Source organism: Sorex araneus, chromosome 4, assembly GCF_027595985.1.
Source record: "Sorex araneus isolate mSorAra2 chromosome 4, mSorAra2.pri, whole genome shotgun sequence".
Lineage (NCBI taxonomy): Eukaryota > Metazoa > Chordata > Mammalia > Eulipotyphla > Soricidae > Sorex > Sorex araneus.
Window position 1 is genome coordinate 130,807,590 of NC_073305.1, and position 27,679 is coordinate 130,835,268.

Genomic DNA, 27,679 nt, shown 5'->3' on the forward strand with positions numbered 1-27,679 from the left:
TAATATTTCAACACAAATTAAATAATTTATATTAGAAAAGATAATTATTTTAATCCATTAAATCATAAATGTGCTACATTTATAAGCTGTAGTCTATTACACAGGTCATCAGAAGTTTTGAGCATGCACTGAAATAAAATGAACATTTGTGCCATTTTCTTCTCACTTTCATGACTTGAGGTTAATTGTAAGCTTCTAAAAACAATCTGGGCTTCACTTGAGCTAACTTCAAATGGGAGGTCAGCAAATGAAACAAGAAGTGTTTTTAGCTGGAGGTCTGGTTTCAATGAACAAGTATAAAAGCACTCATTCTTTAATTCCTTGGAGCATTTGTTTTTAAAACCAAATGATTTAGTAAAGGCATTTAACCTGCTTTCCTAAGTGGAGTATAGCTGTAGGAATATCCAAGTCTAATGGAACTGGAGAATAGTTTTATAAAAATGCAAAACCATTTAATTATTCTAGACTAGAACTCACTTCCCTAAAGCACCACCACATCTTCACAGTATTGGGGGGAGATAGGCACCGACCTGAAGAGGGAATAGACGTACAAAGGAGAACCAAACAATGGCAGAAACTTTCTGAGCATTTTTCCTTGTTCTTCAATGAATGCTTTGTGAATACCTCCTCTGCTCAGCACTGGGCAGGGAGAAAACAGCAAGGAGACGGGTGGTAAGTAATTTCCCTACTGGAGTTGAGAGACAGTCAACAGACCAAACCCTTCTGTTCTGTTACAGACCAAACCCTTTGATTTATCCTTCTGACAATAAATAGGAAGAAAACTTTAAAAAGGCTGGGCCAGTCTAGACAGGAGGTAAGAATACTATTAAGGGACCAAGGGCATGATAGGGCAGCTACTTAAACAACAAAAATAAGAATGGCTTCTATTTCTAACACTTTCTGTGTAAGAAATCATTGCACATTCACTCTCCAATTTGATTTTCATTGCCCTATGAAGGGGCAAGTTTTAGCATCCCACCAAAACATAGAGGATCAGAGTATGATATGAAGGGAATCAAATACATTATTCTCACCTAAGCAACTCGCCCTTCAATGGATGGCCTCCACTGTGGTATATTGAGGGGTCTCAGACTTCTCCCATCACACAACCAGGAGCTAACTGAACAACAGAAACAAGGATGCAATGAGGTCTATTCTCAAGAAATATCTCCAGGAACCAATGTTTTCCTCCTAAAAACCTGTAAAGTGAGAGAACAGACTTCATGTCCCTCTCCATCCAAAGAGGAAACTCTCCCATGCCACATGCCTAGAGACCCAAGCAAAAGCAGCACCTTTAAAAGAAACCAGGAAAAATTACTTTCACACATGATTTTTTTTATTCATAATAAAATTAAAAGTTAGAAGAGGTGGTAAAGAATAACTAGGACATATGCTCATTTTTATTATTAAATATTTTCAAGAAAAAAAATCAGCCAATGAGTCATTCCCAAGGAGCTCCCTCTATATCTACCATCACAGATTGAATGAAGAATTTTCCTTTCTCCCGCCCTATCTCCAAAACTGCAATTCCAGATGAAACTGGGAGGTAACTGAATAACCTTTGGGTTTCTCTTTTCTGCTCATAAAACTGTCATGCTGCACACATCTCCGTAAAGCCTCTTTCTTCTCCTTATCAAGAGCTGCTCTATAAAATCAAAAAGCAATGTCAAAGATGACCTCAAGCAAGGCGCCTGGGTTTGGCTATAATAGCGGTGGTGGTGCGAGGCATGCAGTCCCCCCTCCACTCCAACCTCCGCCCCAGACCGTTGTTTCCATTCCCTGAGAGCTTCACAAAACTGCAATGCAGTAAAAGGGTCTCAGTAATGAAGGGAGGAGGCAGAAAGAGAGAGCGGGGCTGCAATTTCCCTGAGTGCACGGAGCCTGAGCATTTTCTATTTCCACAGAATATGAAGAATCATGGCCTTGTTTTAGAGATATAAGAAAAAAGAAGACAGTTTTAAAACCAAATGCCTGCTCTTTGCTATGGCAGTTCTAGTGGCAGGCTGTAATTTGTTGGAGATAGGTAATGGAAATGCAGTTATGTTTGTATAATCCATGGCTGTTTATCAGCTAAGTAAAGCCCAAAGATACAGGTCACAGCAAATTTTTTCTGCCTAGAAAAATTTTTAAAAATTAATTTCTGCTGTTTTACTAAAAAATGTAGTCCCCTTTCAATTTTATAGGTGATTCTGAAGCAAGGAAAGAGGCTTAAGGGATATAAAAAAAAAAGACACTGAAACAGGCATGTTTCATATTACATTTAGGACAATAATGTACATTTCTCAAAAAAACTTGACATATCATTTATCCTTAATTTGGAGGACTACAAGTGACAGCTCTCAACATAAAATTCCTTCAATACTAGGCTCACAACAACCATAAACCTTCTTTATAAGAAAAAAAGACATTATAATAAAGTATGCAGTGAATTGTTATGTTGGGGCTGGTTTTTGCTATTCTTGCTCTTTATGGAAAAATAAGGTACTCAGCAAACCTAATTCTTATCTTAGATTATTAAACAAGCATTCACTAGTTTTATAGTGAGAAATAACATACACAGATATAAATGTTATAGGCTCCTTTAGAACCATGTAAAGCAAATGCTGAAAATTGCTTTTTTATTCAGAGATATCAGTATTTACTTCTGACTTTCTATTTTCTATGCTGCATGCTTTACTCTGAGATATAATCTTGCTTCATCTTTTCAATGTCAGTATGTCAGTATTCGATTAAATCAACAATGATGAATATAGAGCTTATTTAGTAATAAACAGAAGATACATGCACTGACTGTGAAAACACCATGTAAATATATCTCAGAATATAGCAGCACTGAATTTCCATTTCAGTGTATCCTGAAACCGCACTGCATCACACTAAAGAGACCTGAGCAGAGTGACATTTCAGTCCAGGGTTTCCCTGCACCGTTTCCATCCTGATCAGTGCCTGCACCACTTAAATGAAAAGAGGGAAACACATAAATCATACGCTTTTTCTCTTGCTTAAATGTCTCTTGCTGCTATTTCGCTTGCTATAACCTTATGTGAGCTTCAAAAGTGAATCCAGCTGCCAGCATCTAGATACACAAATAGCAGACCATTCTAGCTTTTTAATCTTCTGATTCTTTGGGGAAATACTTGCTCCCTAGCCTCATACTGCCCAATTTTAGCAAGCTCCTAAAGATACTGGGGTGATTCTCCTTCAGAGAGTTCTTATTAGGATTCAGCGCAGCAATTCCCTGGAAGAGCATTGCAGAGCACTGCTCGCACATAGCAAGCACATTAAATCGTGAGTTATTTTGATATTATGATCATTAGTGTTTTTTCTAGTTATTCTTGCTAGGCCAGACTTACTCATTTAATATGTTGCTACCTACCCTGGAAAGGAGTGCAGCAAAGGAAACTGCAGTCTTTACTCAACCTGCATTTTTTTTTTGTCTTCATCACTGACTAGACTCATAACCTTGAGTAATTCTTCAGCTCACTAAGCTTCAGTTTACTTAACTATACAATGAAGATGTTAACGCATAATTCATAGTGTTAACTATGAATGCGTCATTCGCAGCGTTAATTTTGTTGTGAGAATTAAATATTGTAGCACAGAGAGTTACTTGCCCAGGAAGCAGTGCTTCTCTATGTCTAGATTAGTAATCTATAAAGTTGGTATTCTAATAATAGCAAAGTATGACTGAAAGGGTTAAATGACCTATAAATAACTTCCAAGAGTGCCTGCAAAGCAGTGTTATTTATAAGTTGCTAATTTTTCATTTAGCAATATCTATTGAGCAACAACTGTGTATCTGTCACAGTGTCAGTCACAAAATAGGCATGTTTATTACACAGACATGAGCCCTACACTCACAAAGTTTAGTCTGACAGGGAGACAGACATTAATCCAGTAACAGCACAGACAAATGTGCACTAAAAAACTGAGCTACAATCTTTCAAGACAAGGAACAGATCTGATGAAGGTACAATTAATAAAAACATCTTCTCTGGGAAAGAGGCATCTGGATAGAGAAGAAGGACAGGAAGTTAATTAGGCAACAATGAATTTTTGTCTTACTGAAAAAAACAATGAAAGGTAAAGTCGTCCAGGGAATAGATACAAAGTAAGTAAGGGGGGGTTGTTGCACCAAAGGAAATGCCTGGAAACTGCAGAAATGGGGAACAGCGTAGGAGTTGAGGTGCCAGGGTATGTGGGTGCCCAGCATGCAGAGCTCAGAGGCCAGAGGACATGGGGATTGTATCAGGAAGAGATTAAGAAATTTAGCAGGAATTTAAAAATCGGAAGGCAAGGAATGTTGGTCAGGTGATGTAAGTCTATTTTCATTTGGGCAAGTAACTCTATAATATTTAATTCTCATACTGATATTAATGCTGTGAACTAACTCCTAAAATTTAATACAGACATAAGCATGTTTATGGGGACCAGGTTATGGAAGATAAGACTAGAGCTAGTGAAATCAAAGGAAAAACTGAATTTAGTTTGGGGTCTGTTAAAGTGCACTGTAGTTGCTAGTTCCCTCTCCTTTGTCTACCAGGTTGGTACAAGTTTTTTTAATGCCTAATTCAAAGGCACTAAAAGCGCACATGAATTCGCATGCCAGAAAATGGGATGTGATCCAGATTAGTCTGCATGACAAGAAAAGTGTAGAATGATGGTGGAAGATGCAGTAAACTCCCCTGATGAGTTTTCATAGGGTTTTTTCCAAGCAGGCCCCAGCAGTGTCAGAACAAAGTTCTACACTATCACCCAGGAATTCTAGAAATACCGAATAGAGGCATTCAGTGTTTCTAGATTTATTTATTTCTCATTTGGAGAATATAAGGAAACCATATTCACATTCCCACTAATAGTCAACTAACTATGTAATTCAAAAAGTTATGTTCTGGTAGATAGATCCCCACAATCCTCAAGTCACCAGATGTACACCACTGCTCTTACCTCTTTCTTACCTGACAACAGAAATGTGTCTCCTGATTCCCAGTGTCTATGTCAGTGACCATCTGAAAGCATACCTAGAAATCTTTTCTGTCACCAAAAACTAAGTATAACATAATTTAAGGACATTACCCGGAAGATCTTAGTAGAGAATACATGGACTGTTGGTTGTGACCCTTGTCACTGATAACAATTCCTAGTCAAACACTGTTTCTGGGGCAGGAGTAATAGTACTGTGGGAGAGCATTTGCCTTGCACACAGACAACCCAGGTTCGATCCCGGCATCCCATATAGTCCCCCAAGCACTGCCAGGAGTGATTCCTGAGTGCAGAGCCAGGAGTAAGCCCTGAGCATCGCCAGGTATGACCCAAAAAGAAAAAATTAAATAAAATTAAGAGAAAAAAGAAAACACTGCTTCTGAGCCTGGCTCTTGATAATGAGGTTTTTTTTCTTTTTTAAAACTGCCATTGATGGGTGGTAAGTAAGACCTGAGCATTGCTGGGTGTGACCCAAAGAGAAAAAAAAAAGAAAAAGGAAAGAAAACACTGTTTCTAAGCCTGAGCCTGACTCTTGATAATTTTTTTTCTTTTTTAAAATTGCGACTGACTCGTGATCACCTATTACTTCACACTTGCTTTTATAAGCACAGATTTATACGCAACAAGAGTCAAACATGTCTTAAGCACGAACAGTATGCCATGCCCAAGTCAAGCATAAGTGACCAAAAGATAAGTGATCGTCAGTCTAGTGGGGGAGACAGATGTAAACCAATTACTTGTAACATGGGACGGAAGTGCTAAAATGAGGTCATGAATAAATTGTGGAAATACAGAGCTGGATATAATTAATTTCTATTGAGAGGGGTACATAAAATCTGCACAGAATTTGTTGCAAAACAATAAAAACTAGATAGACTTTCGATTAACAACTTCCCTCTGGCATTTTGTTCTTACCCTATAACCTCATTGCAATTGCCTGGTAGTTCCTGCACTGTATTATTAATGGAAATGTTTCCCCTCATTATCCAACAACTTTGTTGCATAGACATTTCTGTTCTGGAAGACGCCTAAAAACTTTTTTAGCTGATAAAAGAATTAACCTCAGAAACTAAGGTGGCCACTTATTGCTGGGCACAACTATCAGGGATTCTGATTACTTAGGAAATAGAGCATCTGTTTTGCATATGAATGCAGTACAGCCCAGCAAATAACTATTCATAATACAATTTCATTATAGTTAAGGGATTCAAGTATGATAATCCTTGTAATCATACTTCTAAGGCAGTCAGATATCAATTTGGGAATTCTCAAGGAATAGAAATGTCACAAAAAAAGTTATTTGGGACCCAGGGCCAGCACTATAAAGAGGGATATGATGTACATCTGGTGACTTGAGGATTGTGGGGATCTATCTACCAGAACACAACTTTTTGAATTACATAGTTAGTTGACTATTAGTGGGAATGTGAATATGGTTTCCTTATATTCTCCAAATGAGAAATAAATAAATCCAATGTAATTGAGTTTGATTCAACATGAGAGTTGGGGGATTTGTGATAAAAACAGATTAGTGACCACTATTCTAGTTTCTTTGGGAAAATGTCCTTTCAGTCTTTTCACTATCTAGAATCTAAGGAATAGAATTCAGCAGCTTTACACAAACATTCAAGACCATCTCTGATCTATTGCCAACCTACAAGGCCAAGTTGTATCTCATCATCCCCTTAATAAGCTTTCACTCCAAGCAGCTTAGCATGACTACCACTCTCGGTGTATGCCTTCCTCTTTCCCTCCAGATGAGATTGAAGCAGGAACAATTTGTGTGGGAGGTAGCTCCTTAGTCAGCTCTGTTTATTGAAAAATGTCTCTACATCATTCTGTGAGCTCAAGAACCCCATATTAGCCGCCGAGATGTGATCCCGGGGACCACACGTATGTGCGGCCTCTCCGCAGCTGCAAGAGCATGAATCCAGACCCAGCTAAACTACTTTCGGCATGGGCAGCTCCTCGAAGAATGTCTCCAGCCTGAGAATTAAGCCGCGGCCCCATGCCCGCCCAGGAGGGGAAAGGTATTTCTCTCTCTCGCCTCTTCCTTTCCGGGTATGAAGGGCATGGTGACCACCATATTATGACGACCACAGATGGGGTTTACAATCTTGCAATAATCCAATATCTGGAAGAAATCTCCCTGGACTTAGTTGTTAAAGTACAGAAATCTAAAAGCGCGTGGTTGCTATTGAGGCCACACAACCTCATTTCTCTTCACAACAGGTCTCACTCTAGTGGGGTACTCCGAACAATAATAATGAGGTTTGTGTTGAAATATTGAATGTAACCAAAATAAACAGAAAGTAAAGTGAAACTTATCAGTTACAATGCAGGGGGAGGTGGGAGGGTGGGATGGGAGGTGTACTGTGTGGGGGTTTTTTTGGGGTTTTTTTTTTTTGGTGGTGGGATATGGGCACTGGTGAAGGGATGGTTGTTTCAGCATTGTATAACTGAGACTTAAGCCTGAAAGCATTGTAATTTTCCACATGGTGATTCAATAAAATAAAATTATTATTAAAAAAAAGAACCCCATATTATATGGTCAATAATCCAATCAGCAACTGGACCATAAAGGAATCTCAGAAACAAATATTCAGAAGTTGACCATTGACATTAGGCAATGAGCTGCTATAACAAGAGGCAGCCTTCCCAAGAAACCTAGATCCTGTGACCTCAAAGGTGATGCAGAATGAATCAAGTTTTTATCTGAAAACGGTATATTATCCAAAGAGCTGATTAACAAAATCATCACCAATGAACTATGTTGATGATAATGATGATTGTGGTGATGATGTTGATGATGATAGCTAACCTGTTAAAAGTACTTTCTGAAAAACAATCCCATTCACAATTGTGCCAAAGAAAACAAGTACCTCAGAATCACCTTAACTAAAGAAGTAAAGGACCTGTACAAAGAAAACTACAAATGCTACTTCAAGAAATAAAAGAGGCCCCGCCGGGGCCGGTGCTCCGCTCCGGCCGGCCGGGTTTTCGGCCCGGGTGCCCATGCCTCTGCAGAGCCGGTGGATGTGGAACGAGCGGGAACCAGAGACAGCTTTAGGAATTGGGGTTCCAGCATCTGGCAGAATTTTCCCTGGACTTTATGCAGAAATCCAAAACCGCGCGGAAACTGCCGCACGACTTAACATTTATAATTGTCAGCAATGTGAAACGGTTCCATTTGAGCAGGTCTGACTTGGGGGGAAACTCCAAATAATAACAGTAAGTTTTTGTTGAAATATTGAAGGTTTTTAATGTGGCAGCCACCTCTCTGGACTGTGAACTAAGCAAAAGCCCCATGCTGGCCGACGCGGCATGGCGTACACCATACTATGAGGCGCAGGAAGGAGGATGAGGGGGAAAAAGAAAAAAAAAAAGGGAAAAGGAAAAAGGGAAAAAAAAAGAGAGAGAGAGAGAGAGAGTTATGTACTTGTAGCAGTGGGGCTACATATCTCTTCATTTCCAGCAATGAAAAACTAATTATCAAATGTAGTAGGTCTGTCTCTCTTGGTTGGAAACTCTAACAACTAGAGTGAGTTTTGTGTTGAATTACGGAATGTAATCAAGGTAAAGAAAAAATGAAGTGAAATTCATTAGTTATACAGTAGGGGGTAGGGGTGGTGGCGGGGGGTATACTGGGGTTTCTGGTGGTGGAATATGGGCACTGGTGAAGGGATGGGTGTTTGAATATTGTATAACTGACATATAAACCTGCGAACTTTGTAACTTTCCACATGGTGATTTAATAAAAAGTTAAAATAAAAAAAGAAATAAAAGAGGACACGAAGAAATGAAAGTACATCCCCTGCTCATGGATTGAGTGAATTAACATTATCAAAATAAAATAGCAAGATTCCCCAAAGCATACAGATTCAACGTGGTCCCTATAAAGATACCTATGATATTTTTCAAATAGTAGATTAAAAACTTCTGAAATTCGTATGGAACAATAAACCCTCATGAATAGCTAAAGCAATCCTTTGTTCTTTTTTTTAAATTTTACTGAATCACTGTGAGATAGTTACAAGCTTTCATGTTTCGGTTACAATCACACAATAATCAAATACCCATCCCTCCACCAGTGCACATTCCCCACCACCAATATCCCTAGTATAACACCCCTTTCCCACCCTCCAACTGCTTCCATGGCAGACAATATTTCCCATACTCTCTCTCTACTTTTGGGTATCATGGCTTGCAACACAGACACCGAGAAGTTATCATGTTTGGTCCATTATCTACTCCAGGCACACATCTCCCATCCCGACTGATTCCTTCAGCCATCATTTTCTTAGTGATCCCTTTTCTGTTCCATCTACCTTCTCTCTTCTGCTCATGAAGCAGACTTCCAGCTATGGGGCAATCCCCCTGGCCCTTGTATCTACTGTTCTTGGGTGTCAGCCTCACGTGATGTTCTTCTATACTCCACAAATGAGTGAAGTCTTATGTTTGTCCCTCTCTTTCTAACTGATTTCACTCAGCATGATACTCTGCATGTCTATCCATTTACAAGCAAATTTCATGACTTCGTCTCTCCTAATTGTTGCATAGTATTCCATTGTGTCGATGTACCAAAGTTTCTTTAACCAGTCATCTGTTCTAGGGCACTATGGTTGTTTCCAAATTTTGGCTATTGTGAACAGTGCTGCAATGAACATATAGGTACAGATGCCATTTCTACTGTGCTTTTTTGCATTCTTGGGATATATTCCCAAAAGTGATATTGTGGGATCATATGGAAGCTCAATTTCTAGTTTTTGAAGGAAATCAGAGAGTCTCTTACCTGCACGCCTGGCTGTCTTCCCCGGAGCCCCTCGAAGGGGATGGGCTCCAGCTTCCCTCCCAACCCCGAGCAGAACTCCCAGCAGCCAAAGACCTCCGGAGCCTAGCCACAGCTATGCTCAAGGTCCCTCTCCACATGTTCAGACGAGCCTCACGCATGAAGGTACCGGCAGAGGAACCCAGGTATGTGGGACCCGGGGCTGATACCTCCAAGCCTGCTTGGATTAGGACTGGGCCTCTTCCACCCAAATTTCCCATGTCCCAGTAGCTAGGTGGTCACATCCAGGGACTTCCCCTGGCACCGTGTAATCCCATCCATGGCCAGCATCCAGAGACTTAAAAGCAAGCTCACAGAAGCACGTGGCCGCTTTGTGGCCATGCAATATCTTATAGCCTACTTCTCCTCTGGGAGAACCTGGCAAACTACCGGGAGTTTCCTGCTCACATGGGAGAGCCTCTCAAGGTCCCCATGGTGTATTAATATGCCAAAACCAGTAACAAGCTGAGTCTCATTCTCCTGATTCTGAAAGAGCCTCCAATGCAGCATCATTGGGAAGAACGAGTAGAGAGAGGCTTCTAAAATCTCAAGGCTAGAACGAATGGAGATGTTACTGAGACTGCTCGAGAAATTCGACGATCAACAGGATGATGATGACGATGATTGTAAAAAACTAAAGCTCGCCGAGGGGCATGTGCACTCACAGGCTCTCCGGGCCGCTCTGTCTCACCGCCCGCATTCGTTCAGTGCTCTGGACCCGCTGTGTATGGGCTGGATTGGGACGGCCGGTGGTTAAGGACAAGCGAAAAAAGAACAAGGACCAAGCTGGTTGCTGATTAGTTACCGTTTATTCAATCTTCCATCTTTCTCATCTCCCGCACTCCCAGCTCCGGCCTCTCTCTGGATCCACTGCAGCCTCTCTGGCTTCTCTCTCTCCTCCTACTTCTCTCTCCCACCTTGCCCTCTAGGCTACACCCAGCCAGGTAGCAAAATCAACATAAGAAAGCCCTTCCTGAGGGCAGGGCATTCCAAAGCTCTTCCTGACTCTTAAGGTTTTTTTCTTTTCCTTAGTCCAAACACTTATTAACATCTTAATACTAGTTATTTTTGTATGGACATAGCAAGAGATACATTGAGGCTTGCAAGGCAGCTCTCCTGGCAACATCTTGCCACAGACTCAGACCACAGCACTCAGGCCAGATTAATCATTCCTCACCCTAGCAGGGTCCGAATCTAGTTATCACTGTTTGGATCATGACAGCATTTGTTCATGATCAAGCTCTTAACTTATAATTAGCATTAGGCACTTTGGCCAGGCCCATCTCGATGCCAGGGTAGCACACAACTCACCGCTTGCCCTGGGTCCGTCTCGTCCCTCGTCGGGACCCTGATTTTGGGGCTGCTAGGAAGTAAGAGCAGCTGAGGCTTAGGTCAAGAGATGCCCAGGAGGAAAATATCATGTAGAGTCAAATGACTCCCAGGTTACAAGAGCATAACATTTGCTAAGTCTTCCTGTGTCCATACAAAAAGGACATTGCTCTGAATAAACTATACAAAGGACTCAAGGAAAAGAGAAAAACAGTATTTGCAAGTCAACAGAACACTAAGAAAGAAGCTACAAATGAACAAAGAGGAATGGGAGCACTGGAACGGGAGTAACCCAATAAATCTAAACTACCTGAAGCTATGCTATCCTACAGATGATGATGATGATGAAGGAAAACAATACGGACAGTCCTTTAAAGCAATCCTATGGAAAAAGAAAATTGCAGACATCACCTTCCTCAACTTCAAACAAAGCAATAGTAATTAAAACACCATGGTAGTTGAATAAATACAGACCTGAAGATCAATGGAGTAGAGCTGAATATCCTGGCACAGACCCTCAAATATATGATCTTCTTTAATTTGATAAGGGGGCAAAATATATGAAATGGATCAAGGAATGCCTCTTTAATAAGTGGCACTGGAAAAACTGGAAAGCTATATGTAAAAAATTAACTCTGACCTCTCTCTAACACCATGCACAAATGTCAAGTCAAAATGGATTAAAGGCCTCAATATCATATCTGAATAATTAAGGTATATGGAAAAAAATGTAGGTAAAACCCTGCATGACATTGAAGCTAAAGGCATCTTCAAAGATGAAATATCATTGACCAAGCAAGTGGAAGCAAAGATTAAAGAATGGAACTACATTAAACTAAGAAGCTTCACCACCTCAAAAGAAACAGTGACCATGATACAAAGTCAGCCCATGGAATGGGAAAAATTATTCACTCAATATCCATCTGGTAATGAGTTAATATCAAAGATATAAACAAGACACTGGCAGAACTTTACTAGGAAAAAATCCAATTCCATCAAAAAAACAAGGAGAAGAAATAAACAGAAACTTTCTCAAAGAAGAAATACAAATGGCCAAAAGGCACATGAAAAAAATGCTCTTCATAACTAATCATCAGAGAGATGCAAATCAAAATAACAAGATACCATCTTACACCACAGAGACTGGCACACATTCAAATGAACAAGAACAATCAGTGCTGGTGCAGATGTGGGGAGAAAGGAAGTCTCCTTAGTTGTTGGTGGGAATGCAGACTGGTCCAGCCTTTTTGGAAAACAATATGAACATTCCTCAAAAAACTAGAAATTGAGCTCCCATTTGACCCAGCAATACTACTTCTGGGAACATACCTCAAGGTTCCAAAAACACACAGTAGAAACACCATCTGCACTTCAATGTTCACTGCAACACTATTCACAATAGCCAGAATCTGGAAACAACCTAAGTGCCCAAGAACAGACGACTGGATAAAGAAACTATGGTACATATACACAATGGAATACTAAACAGCTGTTAGGAAGAGTGAGGTCATGAAATCTGCCTATAAATGGATGGACTTAGAGAGTATCATGCTGAGTGAAATGAGTCAGAAGGAGAGGGACAGATATAGAATGACTGCATTCATTTGTCGGATATAAAAAAAATTGTATGAAACTAATATCCAAGACCAGGAAAAATAGGCCAAGAGGACTGGTCAATGGTTAGAAATTACAACAAGGGTGGGGTGGGTTTGGAGGGTAGTTAAGATAGAGGAGTGTCCATTATGACAACAGTAGTTGGAAATGATCACTCTAGACAATAACTGAGTGTTGAAAGTGGGTAAAGGGATATACATAATCTTCAGTATCTGTATTGTAAACTGTAATGCCTAAAATTAGAGAGAGAGAAAGAAAAAGAGAGAGAGAAGAGAGGTCCTTTCCAGAGAAGCATGCTAGGGTGGGAAGGGTGGGAGGGGGGCTAGGGAGGTGGGACAAAAACTGGAGATTTTGGTGCTAGGAAATTACACTGATGAAGAGATGGGTGTTGGAACATTGTATGACTGAAACCACATCATGAACAGATTTGTAATGTTCTATCTCAGAGTTATTCAATAAAATAAAAATTAATATTTAAAAATAGTACTTTCTGTGTTCCAGGCACCTTTCTAAATGTTTTATATATAGCGAATCATTTTATCCTCACAGGACTCTTGTGACATAGGTAATATTTACTATGCCTACATTACAGGTAAGAAATTTAAGGACAAAGGTTGAGTAACTTGTTCACATTTTCATAGTACTTAGGTAACAGAATCATAATTTGACCTTAGGCTACACATCTAGACCTTATGTTCTGATATATATATAGTTTTCCAGGATAGTAATTGAGAAAAATGAGTGTTTTATTTTCAATAATCACTGAATTTTTTGCTTTGCCCAACTAAAAAGAAAAGAATAAAATATATTTATTCTTCCTATCAAATATATTTCAGATACAGAAAATATTAGCAATGTGTTGTCACATATTACAGTAAAATCTAAAGAACTGGAGCAAACTGTTCTCCAAATGTTCATATAAAAGTTTATATAAAAGCCTCACCTATATCACTGTATCACTGTCATCCCATTGTTCATCGATTTTCTCGAACGGGCACCAGTAATGTCTCTATTACACTCAGCCCTGAGATTTTAGCAGCCTTCTTTACTAGTCTTTCCCAATGATTGGAGGCTCTTTCAGTGTCAGGGGAATGAGACCTATCGTTACTGATTTTGGCATATCGAATACGCCACAGGGAGCTTGCCAGGCTCTGCCTGGAGCAGGCGGTATACTCTCGGTAGCTTGCCGGGCTCTCCGAGAGGTATGTAAATATATACATAATGGAATAATATGCATATATAAAATTTTGCTTTATGAATAGTTTTTAGTAAAAATAAAAGTCTTGCAGTGTTAGGTGAAAATGATACAAAAATTTATAATTATTATGACATTGCTGGGCAACAAGAATGTAGTAATTACTATGACAATCTGCTAGCAGCGGAAAATGTTAATGAAATGGTTGTCTTTGATTAATAGTATGTTGAGAGTTTTTCTTGATACTCGTATGTTTTTTCAATTTTCTAGAATAAATATGTTTCATTCGTAAAGAAAAATTGTAAATAACTTTAAAGTAAATATGAAAAAGTAACTCAATTAGCAATCCAAGTTCTGCTTCAACACTCAGCTCTTTCAAGAAACATTTTAAATCTAGTTTTAAAAAATTCCCTTTGAACCAAACACCAGATGTAAGTTTACCTTTATGAGACCTTTCAGCATTTTATAGACAACCACTAATCCAGAATAATAAAGAAAATCAGGCATTCTTTCTTGGGAGGTGGAAAGGACATTTTTCCCTTTAATTTAAAAGAAATAAAATGGGCTTTGGAGTGCCTTTGAATCCCAGTTCAAATACTTCAGCAAATTAGTTAAGCTCTCTGAGCCTTAGTTTTCCCACGTGTAAAAAAAAAAAAGTTGCTATTAGAATTAAATTCAATAAGTGACGCTCAAATGACCACAGCCTCAGCTGACATCTGACTACAATTGCAATGTTAGTTTCCCTTTCTCTAAGTCCTGAGAGAGGCCAAAATCCATAATTGGGAGGAAACACAAGTGAATTTTACACAGGATCTTAATTTTGGATTTACTTAAATTACTAAACTACTAGAGGCTCCAAACTGAGGGGAAAGCTCAATATTGTGTACAGTCAATATGTTTATTACCCTTATCATTATACAATTTTTTCGGTTCTTAATGAGAAATTACCTGTGTGAAGAGTGAAAACTTATACTTACTTTCTAAAAATTTTAAACACATTTTTTATATAAATTGGGTTCAATATACCCATATTGTTCATTTTCTTTCTGTCTGACTCCTTTTCCTTCTTTGTGCCTTTATTTTTTTCTTGGAATTTTTCATAGAAAATGAAATAATTACTTTATTAAACACTCAAAAATGCTAAGTATTCTTATAATTCTTATAATTCTAGTGTGATGATCCAGATATATAAAAATATAGCAAAGAAAAATCCCTGTTTAGTATAAATAATTATTAGAATGAGTAATCTTTTTTTTTTTGCTTTTGGGTCACACCCAGCAATGCACAGGGGTAGCTGCTCCTAGCTCTGCACCCAGAAATTACTCCTGACAGTGCTCAGGGGACCATATGAGATGCTGGGAATCAAACCTGGGTCGGCTGCATGCATGGCAAATGCCCTACCCGCTGGGCTATTGCTCCAGCCCCAGAATGAGTAATGTTTTTAGAATGATAAAAATCATATCACTCACATGATGTTTAGAATGGACATTGTCTCCTTGCAAACATTTATCATCTCTTTCTCATCTCCTGATTTTCTAAGCTTTCTTAACAGCATAACAGTCCTCTATAACATAGGGATTTTAACCAGGTTTCACAGATATACAGTTCTTTTAAGGATAAATATTAAACAGAATTAGATAAGCATAACTGACTTTTTATCCTAAGTGTGTTGTTTCTATAAGCATTCGTTATTTTTTCATTTGTAGATTAGGTAACTCCCCTCTCTGCCTTGCTAATTTCCTCCTATTTTTCCAGATCTTATATTGAATAGCACTCATTCTGGGAAGGCTTTAAAAACATTTCCCATTCCCATTTCTCATTTCCAATCAAAGACTGATTGTATAAAAAACCCTTAACCTTATGTGGCATGGTGGGTTGGGGTGTCATCTAAGGTAAAGGGTTTGCTATATAGTCAGTCTCTGATTATACAGATTCTTACATTATAGCATTGTCACAACAGTAACAATCAAATGGCAAAATTATCTGCTTCATGACTCTACATGTGAATAAATTATGCTTTACGTGTGAGAAAGATGTACCTGTCTTGTTCATCTATGTACCCCTGGTCCTTCTATGATATCTGACCTGTAAAAGGATCTCAATAAATAATAATTGGATAGAGTAATTAGGTCTTTCTTGATACCAATAGAAATAGCCACATAGGTCTATTCTTTCAGCACCTGGTAAAATAGCTTGAATTTCAAAAGTTCATTTAAAATCACACTTTTGTATAGTATAGTAAACATCCAAAATATGTCAAGGAACAGTTTTTTCCAGCATCTAGACAATATTTACACCAACAGATGTAAAGTTTGGCTGCTGATGTTCTAAGATATGTGTATTATCAAAGAAAATCTACAGCTTCAGAGTACACAGCAAAAGATGCCTTCAAAATCCAGATATGTATCAGATCCCATTTTATCAAGATTTTTTCTCTCAAAAATTTATTTTAGAATTGATGGACTATTTACATAGGAATATTTGTTTTTACAGCTATTTAAAAGATCGCATTCAATGAAATTTAAGTATAAAGCATGGCCAAAATTAGTATCTGAAGTTAGTGTGCTTAGAAAGAATATATAATAAAATTTTCTCTATTGAACCAGGGTTTATCCTCAAAGTTACCATAAACCCTGTAACAATAAATAAGCTCAGATAGCCAACAAGATCAATTTTATGGGACATAGAAAGTACTTTTAGTTGTGGAATGTTTACTGTGGAGAAGCCTCTAGGCCTGTACATTGCTTTAATAGTACAGTAAGTCAGGATTTTCTACTTTCTTTTTGAAGTCGTGATAAACTTCTTTCTGTGTCAGGAAATCAGGCATTGTGGACAGCTTAAAGTTCCACCAAATGCTAAAAAGAAAATAAAAATGCAACAGTGGAAAGTAAATCTTCAAACGTTCGTTAAAACTGGCACCAAACCACTATCAAAAAACAATATCTGAAGAGAATGAAAGGGGTCCTTGAGTATCTGAGAAAAGACTCTAAGAAGACATGGAAGCAGGAGCTGAGAAGTGAAGAAAATGTTGAATCAAAGGGTGCCAGTAAAGAAAGCAAAGAACAAGGGTTAAGCAGGTAGGCATACTTCTCAAATATTTTAAACATTAAAGTTCTGAGGCAGTGATATAGGATATTTTTAATGTACTGTCATCCCGTTGCTCATTGATTTGTTCGAGTGGGCACCAGTAGCGTCTCTCATTGAGAAACTTATTGTTAATTGTTTTTGGCATATCCAATATGCACGGGTAGCTTGCCAGGCTCTGCCGCGAGAGCTCTATACTCTCGGTAGCTTGCCGGGCTCTCCCAGAGGGGCAGAGGAATCAAACTCGAGTTGGCCGCATGAAAGGCAAATGCCCAACCGCTGTGCTATTGATATATATATAATTTTTATTTATTTATATATATATGTGTTACATATATATTACATATATTATGTATATATTATATACATGGGCTGGAGCAATAGCACAGAGGTAGGGTAGACCTGGGTTCAATTCCTCTGCCCCTCTCAGAGAGCCTGGCAAGCTACCCGTCCGCACAGCAAAGCCTCGCAAGCTACCAGTGGCGTATTCAATATGCCACAAACAGTAACAACAAGTTTCAAAATGGAGACATTACTGGTGCCCGCTCAAGCAAATCGATGAGCAATAGGATGACAGTTACAGTGATATTATATACATATCTATACACATATATAAATATATATACATATATTATATATGTGATGTATATTACATATATTTTTACATATATATGTCAAATTTATCAACAATGGGATGACACTGACTCTCTCATTGTCTCTATATCTACACATACATAGGATACACAAAATCTATTATCATTCAATTTCTCACATCAAATTCCCCTCCCAAGATTTCCCTTTAATTTTCTAGTAATGAGTTTAGAGGGCTTAAAGTTTTATTTATTTTTTTTGGGGGGTCACACCTGGCGATGCACAGGGGTTACTCCTGGCTCTTCACTCAGAAATTACTACTGGCGGTGCTCAGGGGACCATATGGGATGCTGGGATTTGAACCCAGGTCGGCCACGTGCAAGGCAAACGCCCTACCCCCTGTGCTATTGCTCCAGCCCCGTTTTGGTTTTTTGTTTTTTTATCATTCTCAGTTTAACTTAGGGATAATTTTTGTTATAGTTGGATTTAACAATCTCCATGTTATCAGCGTGGCTACATATTTCTTCAACTGCATGTGATCATCTAATAGCAAGTCTTAAAAGTTTTGAAAACACATATGCATTCATTCAATTTTTGTGGCATTCAATACATGTGGCTAATTACCTGCTCTTCTGACACTACATCGGACAGATGGTATCTCCAAGGCCAATTAGTTTTTTTTAATCTGAGAAGGGTGTAGAAGGCGACAGATTATTGTTGCCACACGAGACAAAAACTTCACATTCATTATGATCAATTTACAGCATTTTTTTCTGGAACTTCTAATTTCTTGTCATATTTCTTCCTTTCCCCTTTATAACAATCTCCTTCAGGGGACTTCCTTCCCTTGGGGCTGTTAGTTAAAAGATGCCAGGAATCAGATGTCATTCACTGATATGACATTCATCTTCTTTCAGAATTAGAAAAATTACCAAATAATGATTAGAGACAGGGGGATCTAAAATATCTTAGCCATGTGTCTCAATCCAACATTGATTTAAGTGATTAGTTTTTTTCTACAATGATACAGCATCCTGACCAATCAAATAGAATATTTGCTAGGTGCATAAATCATACTTTACAGTTTCAGTTTTCTTATTGATATGATGGATAGTGAACATTTTATGAATCAATAAACTGGCAAAAATGTATTCAGAAATAGAAAGATGGGAGCAGACACTCACAATCCATTCAATTTTTATGTTTGTAAAATTCCAACCATCTCTTAATTATAAACTCTATTTTAGTTTACGGGTAAGGGCTTCTTTTATCATCTGTTTTATCATTATGGAGCATGGGGAAACAAATTCATAACAAGAAACTATTTCTGAACTTTAATAAAATGTCAAACTGCAAATAATAGCTAGTATGAATTACAGAAAGAAAACAATATTTTAAGTGAACTGTATAAAATGATGTTTCATTTCCTCAGAGAGAGTCAAGATTTAAAGATTATCCCTAAAGCATGGTAGAAAAAAATGGATCAAGATTTTGCTAAACAGAACTGAGATATATTAACAATAAAGGTTTCTGCTCCAAATTCTAAACTATCAGAATATTTTTGTTGTATTTTTTCCTTCAGTCTAACTCACACATTTATCCCACAATAATTCACAAATAACTGATTTGGGAGGATCTATTTTAATGTAATTTTTTGTTGTTACCACTTTATGCTGTATACTAGCTCTATTTTTTTTTTATTTTTTTTTATTGAGTTCTATTTTTTTTAATCTTCTTATTGGGAACCAGGAACTACATATACTCTCATTCAGAGGCATTTCTTCATTTACCTCTGTTTCTAATATGATAAATCTCCTGCATTGTTCCAATGGCTTCTCCTTCCCTGGAGCAAATTTTCCAAAGGCAGACTTTTGAGCAAAGAAGTCCTTTTATCCTGATAAGCTAGAATGGATCATCTAACTATTCATGGCTGAAAAAGGCCTTTCAAAAGATGTACAGGATCATAACATTTGTTTTTCTGTAACCCGTAGTCCCGCTACAAAGAGCATAATTATGGAAGAACAAATATAAGACAAAAGATGATAGATGACTATTCTCATATTCATGACATGTGTAGTTCCTTAGTTCCTGGAGCCCAGACTGATCTGCCCAGTGGGCCTGGGGGAAATAGTGTCAGCTGCCTGTCCAAAAAGGAGCCCAGCGACACGTCCCTTGCAGTGTTCTTGATCTCTTTCCATCCCTGGCAGTGTTCTTGATCTTGGGAAAAGACTCTCAAAAGTTTATCTGAATTCAAAATGTTACTTCTATGAGTTTCACATTTAATTGGTTTCCTCTGAGAATTTTAACCAAGAGATACTTCATTGTATGCAGAAAATAACACTATACCTAAAATAGAAAAATACCAAAATAATCTGTGATGCCCTGGGGGATATCCCAATTTAAGCTTCACTTATTTGTAAAAAGTGTTTGTAGGGTGCAAGATAATACTGGAGAAGTCATTTTGAAAACACTTTTTTGATCCCGGCTTTTTATTTTATTCAACATTTGTTCAGTTATATTATTTAATAGACTTTTATTGAATATGTTTTAAAAGCATAAAATATAGTCCCTGCTTTAAAGAAACCCAGAAACTAGAAAAGGAAATATACAAAATGTGTGTATGTGTTTGCATGTGTGTTGGAATAGAAACAATAGTGCCATGACAATAAAGAATTGTACACATTTAAGGTGTGAGCAACTAACCCGCCTGAGGAAGTCACAGCAGACCGAAAAAGTCAGTTTAAATTGACTACAAAAGAATTAATGACAGTTTTCCAGGAGAAGAGGAACTATGTGCCCAGAAAAAGGAAGATCAGGCACAAAAGCCTGTCATGCAAGAGCCAGGTACATCCCAGGAAAAATAAAAAGGTTCCTCGGAAAATAATATGGGGTGCTGAAGGATTAAAATGCTGGCAGAAGATGAACATCAAACAGTCAGAAGTATAGTCACTTGCAGTAAAAATAGAGTGCCGGTCCATTGTTGGGTCTTTGGACAAAATATTCTACTCCTTCTACCCTGGGAGCTGACAGCTATTGGATTTGGGCCCTAGAAACAGGCAGGTGAGCAAGACCTGGCTAATCAGAGTACTCCATACACCAGGACAGAGGGGTGGAAGCCAGGATAGATGTATGACCCAAACTGAGCCAATCAGAATCTTTATCAGGGCAATCAGCAAGTCTGGCTTTAATGTGTAAAACCTGCTTGCTCACAAAGTCCCTAGCCTCAGACACAGCCTGCATTTGGTTTACTGTGTTTGTGTTGCAGTTTTGAAATTTGTAATAATGTCATCTCTGAACCTCCGTAAGTAAAGCCTCATGAGACAGTGGACCATGCACATAAGCTGGGTAAATACATACTCTATTTTCAATACAGCATCTGTGAGGTTCCCAGAGCATTCCAGTGGTCCCCAAATGTATGGCAGTTATGTGAGATTCAAATAGACACAGCAATTAAGGGAGTGACATTTAAAATGGAATAAATGAGGAACTGATAGATCAACAAGCAACACTTTACATCTAAAATCAGAATTTGCTTTCAGTTTCCAAAGATGATAACAGCTTCATAAAAAATGGAGCAAAGTAACATTATGTCTCTTGTTAAAAAGCAAATGATGTCTTTTCCTTTGTTAGACATTATTGGAAATAATATACAAAAATGAACCGAGTGATTGTAAATCCTTTGCCATTCAGTCTTTCCATGCTAATCAATAATCTGCAGAGCATTTGGAGAATAAGAATATATCAAGTAATGGCATAAACCAATTGATTTCATTTTGTAGATTAGTGCCATTGGTATATAAAAAAAACATGCATCTTGAAATATTAATTGTGCAATTTTGGTGCTTCCATGTGTAAGTTAAATGCCATTATATTTGTATTTAAAATGACTGCACAATATAAATAGTCTAACATCATATTTCTTATTTAAGTATTTACTTAAAAAGACATTAAATAAGAAAACAAATACCACAGCAAATTGAAAGAAGAAAAGATAGAGTTTATACGTTCACAAGCTTAATGGAATTTTTCTCTAGTTTTTGAACAAGGCATTTTACAAATTAGCCCTGGCTATCAGGAAAGATGTTGTATTTTCTTCTAGAATGCCAAATTAGAAGGACAATGGAAGCTGAAGTTGTTTGTGGCTATCTTCCCTAGTCAGGTGGATGAAGTCATTTCAATTAAGATAAATCAAAGTCACCCAATAGTATTTGTGAATAGAAAAATAATGCCATTAAAAATGAATATGTATGTAATCATCACTCATTCAAAGTATCTATCTTTGATGGCACCATAAAATCTTTCCCAACCACTCCCACCTGCCTTGCACAAGCCAACCCAGGATCAATTTCCAAAATCACATACGGTCCCCCAGGTCCTGCCAGGAGTGATCCCTGAGCGCAGAGCCAGGAGTAAGCCCTGAGCACTGCTGAGTGTGCATCGCACCAAAAATAAAAGAAAGAAAAAGATGAAAAAAACAAAGTAAACGCTACCAGCATTGCAGTTATCCTTCTCCTACATTTCCATATAACTCTGGTAGCTTTTTCTGATGGCCTGTGGAAGGAAATTAGAAGAAACTAACCTGGAGGTGGGGAGGTCAGGTCAGAGACCAGCATAAATGATTATCATTGGTGAGTGCTTTATGGAGCCCTCGGTTATGATTTTGACAGATAAACTTATAAATTACTTTAAGTATAAAAAAGACAAATACTACAGCAGCAAAAGCACTTGCCTGACAAGTATAGAGCCACAAGTCCAGTCCCGAGTGATGAATGCCCACACCAAGCACAGTGCTGCTGGTTCTGCTCTCCGGGCCCCTCACTGTATTAATGGCACAAGAACTTCCTGTGAATATTTGTCTAAGCACCATAGCAATCCCAAGTAAACACAGCACCTTAGAGCTCCTGGTGAGTCAATTATAAGTACCACAATCAGCATGTTGCAGCCCCCAGAAAACCTACAACCAGGTGTGTGAACACCATGCCACATCATGTCTGCAATCCCTGGTCATTACCAACAGCATCAAAAGAGAACAGGGCTTTAAAATCAAAATCACAGAAAACTGTGTGTTCAGAGTAAGAGTAAAAGCCTCACCATACTATGACCCAATTACCAGGGAATAAATGAATTTGAGGCTTTGACCTAGAAGGCAAGGATGATGATGGATTAATTACTTTCCTCACCAGTGACCAACATGAGGAATATGGAATAGATGAAATCCTGCCATTTGCAAGAACATAGAAAGACCTAGAAGAGATTATGCTCAGTGAAATAAACTTGACAGAAGCACTAAAACTGTATGGTTTCACTCATACTGGGTATCACTGTATCATTGTCATCCCATTGCTCATCAATTTGCTCGAGCAGGCACCAGTAACGTCTCCATTGTGAGACTTGTTATTACTGTTTTTGGCATATCTAATAGGCCACAGGGGTAGCTTGCCAGGCTCTACCATGTGGGAGGGGCAAGATAGTACATGTGAAAATTACTATCTAGGACCAGAGTGGTAGTACAGGATTTCTGACACTTGCCTGCACGTGGCCGACCCTGGTCATATCCCCAGCACTGACACGGTCCTCAGATCACAGGCAAGAGTGATCCCTGAGCACAGAGCCAGGAGTATGCACTCGTACTGGGTATACAGAGATAACAAAGAGGTGAATGAAATAAAAAAGATTGAAGGTGTGGACTATGAAATCATTTAGTAGTTACCAGAAGAGAAGGGGGAAGAGAGAAGAACAAATCAGTACAAATGGAGTCAAATATATGCTTCACAGCAGATTTAAACTTTTAGGGGTGAACTTAATGTCGTATCTGCAGTCAAATGTATGCTTAATGACAAATTTAAACTTCTAGGGGTGAACTTAATGTAGTATGTACCCATGTTGATTTTCAATGATGTGTACTTGAAACTTATATAGTGTTATAATGCAATGTTAATTCAATAAAATGTACAGGATAGTGGCTGGAAGGATAGTATAGAAGGTAAGGTACTTGCTATGCACAAACCAACCCAGGTTCAATCCCCGGCATCCCTTATGGTTCCTTGAGCACCACCAGGAGTGACTCTGAGTGCAGAGCCAGGACTAAGCCCTGATCACAGTCAGGTGTGACCCAAAATAAAAATTTTTAAAAAAACAGAGGAAAAAGAGCAGGAAGAAAAGGAAGGATAAAGACCTTCATGTTCATGCTACAATATCCTCCTGCACTACGTAAAAAGCTCCTGATACATAGTGTGCTATCCTACTGTTATACAGAACTGTGCTTCCTCTATAGAAGTCACTTGAATGAGCCTAGGGTGAAAAGACAGAATATAAAGTATAGGGAAAGTAATCACTAATTGTAAAACTTGTTTCCGTATAGTACTTTGTTAAAGGCACGAAGAACTCGAGTCTCATGGCATAACTAAAATCTTCATTTTCTTGGTGTCTCACAAAATAAGCTTTTGCTCCAGTGAAAATACTGCATAGAAACGGTAGCTAACTGGATCCTAACCACCAGCTTCAAGTAAGAGAAGCAATTTTCCTGTGTTTTGTGTGAAGAGCATAATGCTCAGTAATCTACTCATCATTATTAGGCAGATCAGTGAGTTCCAGGCTGCTACACATGAGTGAGCTTCTATTTGGTGTTCCTGAATACAATGGAGTTATAGGCTTCAAGAAGGTGACCAGGATAATATCACTCTGTAGGGCCCACCCATCAAACAGGAGAACCATTTTGCCCCCCCACCCAAGCCACATTCTCATATTCACCTGTAATAAAATTCCCTCACCTACTTCCATAATTCTATCCTCATTGTCTACCTCTTGTGTCTATTTCACAGTTTCAAAGTTCATAGGGGAAATTAAATCAACTAATTACCCCTCTAACCCCAGCACCTAATAATCATTTAACTAGGCAATTTTTGTGATTGTCTTATGAATCACCGATACTTCCCCTCTTGATGAAGAAAATTAAATTGTATAAACAGTTACATAATACAATTCTGAGTAAAAAAAAAAAAGAGAGGGAGGGGGAGAAAGAGAGATGTATAAACTCTTGGTAGGAAAACCAATTTTTTACATTACTCATAAAGTCTTTGATAAAGCAAAATTATTTTTACCATCCTGTTTTCCTATGAGCAACAGCCTCCTTGAATACAGGCTAAGAATTTTAAGTGTTCTCTGGACGACTTGAAACAATCTCCAAATACTTAAATCAGCAAAACAAATTCATCCATGAGCAACTTGGGAGCTGCCAGCATCAATTAAAAATAAGTGATGTAAAACAAATTGATAAAGCATAATTTTGATGCAATTTCAGCCTTCCATCTCTAAAAATAAGCAGACCTGAATACTAAAAAAAATCCCTAAGAAACAAACAAGCATTTGTTCCATTCAATTAAAACAAATTGTTTTTATGTTATCTGAAAGGGTTCAGTCAAACAGAAATATTGGCTCTGAAACCAAACATTTGAATATTTTGGCAGAGCATTTTCAAGTCATTCCTTCGCACAATAAAAATGGCACTAGAATTGGGAAAATTCATGGAACAGAAAAATTTTGATATGTACAACTGAGTTACCATAAAATGAAAATATTATAAACATATCTAATCTTTATTTTGTTACTAATAGTTTCTATAGTCCTATTCCTTAATGGTTTTGAAAATATTCTTTTTACAGATGGTCTATAAAGTAAGATGATGCAAAAAATATTTTTCTACTTTATTTAAATGTTTCTTCTCTAGTGTTCACACCCAGGGGTGTTGGGCCTGGCCAGCAGTTCAGTGCTCAGGCTCATACAGTACAGTGTTGCTGGGATCCAGAGGTGCTTGGAGGCCACCAAGGGCACACACAGCAGTGTTGGAGATGCAGAGACATAAAATGCAATTCAGGGACTTTCTCATGCTAAGCACATGCTCTAGTACTGAGCTATCTTTTCAGCTTTTACCATTTTTCTTGTTAAAATAGTTACCTTCGACAAACAGCTCAGAAGGCTGAGCATACATTTCACATGCAGGAAGCCCAGCTTCCTCAATAACACATGATGCCCTGAACCTTTCAGAGGTGACCTCCAAGCACAAAGCCAAGACTAGCCCTTAAGCTCCATAGGAAGTGCTCCCAAAACAAACACACCAGTTATCTCCGTTTGTAAGAGTAGAGCTATCATGACTTGTACTTAACTGCCTTCCAAGATCACAACACATCTATATCAAACCTGGATTGATCAACACTGAAACTAAGCTGATACCTCAATTCGCAAAGTTGCAATAGCAAGGGATAAAAGGCCAGCAGCCAGTCAGATCAGAAACCGACAATTGCCCTTCTCAAGAAAGCAACCCCACCAAGGGGCAACAAATTGCAATGATGAAGAGTTTTATAAGGTCCGCTTGAACGCCAGTACTCTATCTCTATCTAGACTAGTGTGAAGACCCAGACATAATAAGGAATTGTTGGGTCATATGGAAGCTCAAGACCTAGTTGTTCAGGAGGTATCCAGATTATTTTCCTGACATTGCCACCAGCAGTGAATGAGAGCTCCTTTTGCCCCACATCCATGGCAACACTGTTGTTATTCTTTGTACTGTGTGCTGATCTCACTGCTGTTAAGAGTCTATTGCTTTTTTCTACACGGGCTACCTTCTTCAGTGACCTACTCCCTGCCTGCCTTTTCCAACCACATAACTATATTGAAACTTAATGGCTTCTTTTCAGTTCCTATATAGCCATGGCACTTATCACTTGTGACAGATGTGATGACTAACTTTTTCTGCGAAGTCCCCTATCTCTCAGTGTTCACAACATACCTTGACATAGTATTTTTCCTGGTTTTCTTCCTCCCTCTCTGGCTTTTCTAGTCTCTGTTCCTTCTTCTTAACTGCATCTTCCTATCTTACCTTGCAGGATTGCACGGGCCTTCATATACAGAGAACACCTGCATAACAAACTCCTCAAGGGCATTTTCCTAGAAGACAATCTCTATTAAAGTAGACAGCTACTGTGAATCTCATGAAAACAGGACTATTTATGATCCCTGAAGTACGTTAAAATTATCTGAAAATACCGCATGATACATGGTAGTGTGATCATAGTTGATAATATAGTTTTGCATATGTGAAAGCTAGTGAGTAGATCTTGAAAGTTCTCATCACAAATAAAAAGGAATTGTAGCTCTGTGTGGTGATGGAAGTCCACCATATTTACTGTGGAGACCATTGTGTCATCTATATAAACATTAAATCATGATGGTGCACATCTAAAACTAAACAATATTGTGTGTCAATTATATCTCAATTATGTAATTGTATTTGCAGAATGGGGGAGAGTGGAAAGTGACTCCACGTATATACTCCAAGGAAAAAAAGACAAAGAAGAATGCGTGTTTTCACCACAGAGACTGGACCACATCCAAAAGAACAAGAGAAATCAGTGTCGGCATGGATGTGGAAAGAAAGGGAGTCTCCTTCGCTGCAAAAAACAGTACGGACGATTCTCAAAAAATTAGAAATTGAACTCCCATTTGACCCAGGAATACCCCTCCTGGGAATATATTCTGGAGAGGCAAAAAAGTATAATAAAAATGACATCTGCACTTATTTGTTCATTGCTGCACTCCTTACAATAGCCAAAATCTGGAAAAAACCTGAGTGCCCAAAAAATGATGACTGGTTAAAGAATCTTTGGTACACCTACACAATGGAATACTTTGCAGCTGTTAAAAAATATGAAGTCATGAAATTTGCATATAAGTGGATCAATATGGAGAGGATCATGTTAAGTGCAATGAGTCAGAAAGAGAGGGACAGACATAGAAATATCGCACTTATCTGTGGAATATAAAGTAACAGAATAGAAAACTAACACCCAAAAATGATAGAGATAAGGTCCAGGAGGCTTGTCTCATGTCTTGGAAGCTGGTATCACATGCTGGGGGAAAAGGCAGCTCAGATAGAGAAGGAAGACCAAGTAAAGAGTGTCGGGAGGACCTGCTCAGGCTGGGAGATACGAGTCAAAAGTAGATTACAGATCAAACATGATGGCCACTCAATGCCTCTATCGAAAACCACAACACCCAAA

General features: G+C 38.3%; 1 long non-coding RNA gene across 1 annotated transcript; it reads left to right on the forward strand.

The window, feature by feature from the left end:
* Positions 1-1,493: 1,493 nt before the first annotated feature.
* On the forward strand, positions 1,494-27,679 carry LOC129404454 (uncharacterized). Its single transcript, XR_008629883.1, has 3 exons — positions 1,494-1,546; positions 26,507-26,641; positions 26,917-27,679. It is a non-coding gene; the product is annotated as an uncharacterized LOC129404454 (long non-coding RNA).